This window comes from Rhinopithecus bieti, unplaced genomic scaffold, assembly GCF_001698545.2.
Source record: "Rhinopithecus bieti isolate Rb0 unplaced genomic scaffold, ASM169854v2 scaffold_56174, whole genome shotgun sequence".
Classification (NCBI taxonomy): Eukaryota; Metazoa; Chordata; class Mammalia; order Primates; family Cercopithecidae; genus Rhinopithecus; species Rhinopithecus bieti.
In genome coordinates, this window is record NW_016824749.1 from 1,945,318 (window position 1) to 1,951,079 (window position 5,762).

The following is a 5,762-nucleotide window of genomic DNA, read 5'->3' on the forward strand; positions in this document are numbered from 1 at the left end:
CCCTGAAATGCTGTGGCCATTTTACCACACACGGTAAACGTAAAAACACTTCAAATGAAATATGTGAAGCTTAATATCTTCCCTGCAATCTGGGCCTTTGTGTTTTACAAACTAAAGGATCTCACAGTATATTGCAACCTGTTTCCCAGCTCTCCTGCACTTCTGCACCGGTCACTTCCCATCAGAGAGCTTTCTAGAACACGATGTTGTCTTTCCAGACATGGGTAAAATCAACTACCATTCTTTTCTTTCTTTTTTTGTATGTGAACCTGTTGATAATACTGAATACCATTTCTTTCTAATTTATGTTTGATGCATGAAAATATTAGCTACTGACATGAATATTTGCTACTAATACTTAGCGAGGCAAAAAAGAACATCACTTTTTCTATTCAAAGTTGAATTTGCTGTACACATCTATAGTTCAAATAAAGACAAAGAAAGATAATTTGATACTGGAAGAAAACATCTTTGTCATCCCACAATATTTTTTTTTTTCAGTGAAAAGACATGTACAAAGAAAATTTGTTTAATCTTAGTGTGAAATATCAAAAATGTAGCTGACAGCTAGCACCTCAGTTACTTCAGTGTTCAAACTTTTGGAAGTTTAATCTATTCCAAGCAGACATAGACTTAAAAATAAATTGAAGATTTCAAATAATATAGGAAAAAAGTCACAAATATGTATGCTTTCTTTCTTTATCACTGTGCTGTCAATTAAATTGGTTGCCAGTGATGTGGTAGGTATTGGACACATAGTAATGGACAGATAGAAACCATAGAGGACTCACAGAACCTCCCACAAGCTCTCAGAAAAAAGCCTATTGACTGCAAATTTTTCTTAAAAGGTCATGTAATTGATTTAACAACATGATTTTCCTTTGTACTATTTAGTTCTTAGTAGGCTACGGTGAATGGCAAATTAAATGTAAAATACTATGAGTGGACAAAATGTTAGAAATTGACATGTAAAAGGCCCAGCAGTCTGAGGCCACTTAACTTATGACAATAAGTTATGACATAACTATGAAAATATTCCTACTTTTTGCCATTAATTTATTATAACTGTATATTTAAAAAAACATATTTGTCACAATGTTACTTAAGAACAAAGATCTAATATAAATAAGGCATTATAAAGTATTTTGAAAATGTTATCATTGAATAGTCCATTTTTATTACCCAAATTTCAAATTTGATGAAATTTATAATTTTAGATTTAGAGAAAACATTTTCAGAGAATTTTCTGCTCTATGCTTTCAATGAACCTTTAGATTTTTATTTTCTTTTGACTTTTTTTCAATACTGATTGCATTCCTGTTCTTAAATTAAAGTCCATACAATGAAATTTTCATGATGTTCTAGTTTGCTTAATTTAAAATACATGTTATTTTATGGATCATCATTTCTGTTGTTTTTCTCTGTGCAATATGTTTGTTTTTCTAAAATGGGCTTATAAACTACAATGTCAAGGTTGGTATATTTGTTGCCATTTCAGGATTTTAAGTTGACGTCTCTGTATACAATTTTTTTAACCTTCTCTTTTCCAAATCCCTTAATACTGTGCTCAGAACCCAAATGACTTTGAATACATGTCTGTTAACCAAGTACAAGTTAATCATGACTAGGTCTTTTGAAAATGGAATATACTTTCCACAGAAAGAAACCAACATATAAATGCTGAGTGCAGAAGAACCCTCTGAATTGTGAAAATGTGGCACAGCAGGTGAGTTTTACATTTTGACCTTCGATGATTCCAGTCACTGGAATTGAGCAGATTGGGTTTTTGCTGAGCACAAAGCAATTTCTGTGGCAACTTTTTACACAGGGTCAAAGAGCAAACTAAAAATTAGAAAGTGACTTTGTGTGATTTTCTGAGCAGCACAAAGACATCCTTGAATTATTTTCCCTTGTATGACATAGGAAACGGTTAGCTCCATTGTGCCTCTTAGGATAGGCTTTTTAATTGTTCACGTAGCAATGGAAGGTGCTTGCCACACTTTTCCAGGGCTTCTTGTTTTATTTCCATAGATAATACCTGAATATCTAGAAAGACTTTCAGCTTCAAGTTTCAAAAGAGCTTATTTAAAGTTTTGAATATTCAGTGCCAATAGGCTTCCCTGTATCCTTCGGGTATTAAAATCTCTAGTGGTCTAGTAAAAGAGATGCATTTATTAAGCTATAGGTTTGTGTTTTTTACCAGTTAATATTTAATTCAGTGCTAGCTTTTGTAAGATAGAGTAGAAAGTAGTGAGGGTGGAGGGATTGATAGGGAAAAGAATTACTGTAGCATACAAGAGGATGCAACGACACACCTGATTATGTGGAAGAGAAGTGAATGTATCAGGAGCCCAAGGAGGATCTCGCACATAACAGGGAGTAAATCATGCAGTTTTCCAAGGAGTGGAGAGATTTGAAATAGATCTTAATACACAGCCGTAATTGGATAGGCAAAGGGGAGACAGAGGAGCATAATTTGTACAGACACAGGGAGTGGAACTTAGTTTGTTCAAGGCCTTAGTGGTCAACTGGTACAACTCTTTGAGATGTACATGAATTGCCTTTATTTCTGGGCTCAATTTTGGAGTTGTTTTGGTTTAAATGATCTTTAGAACCTCCCTTCAAGTCCATTTGGTCAAAAAGTGCTAGTGATTTTCTTTTTCTTTTCTTGTTTTTTTTGAGTCTCACTCTGTTGCCCAGGCTGGAGTATAGTGGTGTGATCTTGGCTCACTGCAACCTCCACATCCTGGGTTCAAATGATCCTCTTGCCTCAGCCTCCTGAGTAGCTGGGATTACAGGTGTGTGCCACCGTGCCTGGCTAATTTTTGTATTTTAGTAGAGACAGGGTTTCACCATGTTGACCAAGTTGGTTTTGAACTCCTGATCCCAAGTGATCCACCTGCCTTGGCCGCCCAAAAGTGCTGAGATTACAGGCGCGAGTCACCGTGCATGGCCTGATCTCTCTTTTAAACTGTCACTCTTTTTTTTTTCCAAAGGAGTCTTGCTGTGTAGCCAGGCTGGAGTATACTGGTGAGATCTCAGCTCACTGCAACCTCCGCCTCCCGGGTTCAGGCGATTCCCCTGCCTCAGCCTCCCACGTAGCTAGGATTATAGGCACGTACCACCACATCAGGCTAATTTTTTGTATTTTAGTAGAGATGGGATTTCACCATGTTGGCCAAGGTGGTCTCAATCTCCTGACCTAGTGATCCACCCGCCTCAGCCTCCCGAAGTGCTGGGATTACAGGCATGAGCCACCACGCACGGTCTGATCTCTCTTTTGAACTGTCACTCTTCCATTCTTTCTTTTCCGGTCCTGTTGCTATCACTGGAGCTGTGGCTGTTAATGTCCTGTGCTTGGCTCCTAGCTTCTCGGTTTCCTGCCTCTAGCACGTTCCACCTCAAATGTACCTTGCACACTAGTATACACATTAGATAAATGGTCTTAAAATGACTCCTTTTATCATATCACCGACCACAGCTTACGGAATTGTCTTAAAAGCCTAGGCTGTCATTTAAGGCTCTCGACATGCTGAATGAAACTGTAATTTCCCTATCAACTTCCCCACTCCCATAGGAACAGCCATCCTTAGCAAAGTGAGTCTGCATTTTTCTCGAAACATGTCATGGCCATTGGTAATTCTCTTCATGCTATGAATGAATTCCTGAAAAGCACTCGAATTTCTTCTTCATCATTCTAAATCTCACCCTTCGTCGAAGGCACAATTGTTTTTTTCTCCATGAAGTCATCCAAGAATATTCCATTAGTAGTGATTCTTACTTTCCTTAAGTCCTACAATGCTATTTAATTGACTTATATGGTACTTATTATATATGCGTTACACTGTCTAGTTAATTAAGTCTTTAATATTTGCTTGTCCTGTCCTGTCTCTGAATTATCTCCCCCAAGGTAAGTCCCGAAAATCAACATCTATTGGATTATTGAACAGTAGCTAACTGAACTCCGTACATACTAAGTGCTTAATGAAACACTGGGTTATTCAAGTGTAAAATGAGATTAGCTCGTCTAAGGTGATACCAAATTTGGAGAACTTTGGAAAGTTCTTTTTGTTACCAATACATGAATAAGTAGAGGTCAGTGCTTCTAAATTTTGATATCAGGATTCACAGCCTAAAATTTAACTCCCAATCATAAATACACAAAAAATGTCTAATTATTCATCATCTAAAGGTGTACAATGCAAATGCACTCAGCCTCAAACAGGAGAAAGGTCTTTGATCCTTAGCATTAGAGATGAAGAGAAATCCCCTGTTATTACTGTCATTCTCCCTCTTCTTCCAAACTTCTCATATGACCTCCTATGATGAAGGAATATCTTAATAGAAGCAGTATTTATTTTCTTTCCACACAGTCATTTTGGGGAAAGAGCATGCAGTAGTTTGAATTTCCTTATTATCGGAAGCCACATCTACAATTCATTCATTTAGTTATTCATTTAGCACTTAGGCCTGGAATGGCACCTATTACAGGCCAGGGTCTGTGGAAGAGGAGAGAGGCGCAGGAGGGAATTACCCTTGTTAATGGCTCTTGCCCGTGTGAGCCCTGTCAAATAGCCATGAGTGGTAAAATCAACCAAGCAGTTGGCCATCATGACATCTAATTCATTATTTATATTTTAAAAGATAAAATCCACTGCATTTTTGTATTTGTGATGTTATCATATCTTATGTAGAGTGGACAAAAGATCCTAATTACAACTTGGAAAACAGTTACTCCCAAAGAGCGACGTGTCGGTGTTGCTGTCAGCAGGAATCGATTTGCACTGGTTTTCTTTCCCTTTCTTCTTAAACTCCATCAGTGGGTAATACCATTTGAAATACTTCAAAGAATCTACTCTTTGAAAGGCCAAACCATAGGAATACTGGTGTCTACTTTTGGCAAAGCCTGGTCTTTAACTTGTTGAGTCAATTTTAAATATTTAAGTATGTGTGTATTATAGATAGATTGTGTTTTCCTACATTACAAACCATGTTCTTTCATACATTAGGCTTGGTACCAAGCCAGCTCCTCCTTCTTCTGCTACTTATCCATGGTTTATGAAACGTCCTGACTCACCTCAAGTTCCAGTCTTTCTGTGAAGCCTTTCTGATGCTTTCAGTAGAAACGACTCTTCACTAGAACACATTCTGTCTATGAATTGTTTCATGGCTACGGCTTTCTTACCCAACCTAATCATAGGACTCTTTGTGGGAAGAGATCATTTACCCATTGGGTAAAAGAAAAAAATTATTTACCTAACCTAGTGCTAGTCACATAATAAGAGGTCAGTACATGTTTTTATTCACACTAGTCCATAATTACATTAAGCCAAACAGAGTAGTTTGATATCATCAGCCATGTGATTCTGCTTCCTCAGGTATGGTGTATTCAAAGAAGAAAGAAGCAAGCCAAACAAGCAAGAAAGCAACGATAGAGGTGAATTTATGATAATAATTATCATAGTAATATTCCTGTCACAATATTAATCTTAATAGAAGAGATTATGGCCGGGCGCGGTGGCTCAAGCCTGTAATCCCAGCACTTTGGGAGGCCGAGGCAGGCGGATCACAAGGTCAGGAGATCGAGACCATCCTGGCTAACATGGTGAAACCCCGTCTCTACTAAAAAATACAAAAAACTAGCCGGGCAAGGTGGCGGTGCCTGTAGTCCCAGCTACTCGGGAGGCTGAGGCAGGAGAATGGCGTGAACCCGGGAGGTGGAGCTTGCAGTGAGCTGAGATCCGGCCACTGCACTCCAGCCC

At 38.1% G+C, this 5,762-nt stretch overlaps 1 long non-coding RNA gene across 1 annotated transcript in view; it reads left to right on the top strand.

The window, feature by feature from the left end:
* The first annotated feature begins 1,657 nt into the window (after positions 1-1,657).
* The window catches only part of LOC108522404 (uncharacterized), a 14,169-nt gene continuing 10,064 nt past the window's right edge, over positions 1,658-5,762 (top strand). Inside the window, exons 1-2 of the long non-coding RNA XR_001883453.1 lie at positions 1,658-1,726; positions 5,379-5,437. This is a non-coding gene — a long non-coding RNA (uncharacterized LOC108522404). The remainder of the gene's footprint in view (positions 1,727-5,378; positions 5,438-5,762) is intronic.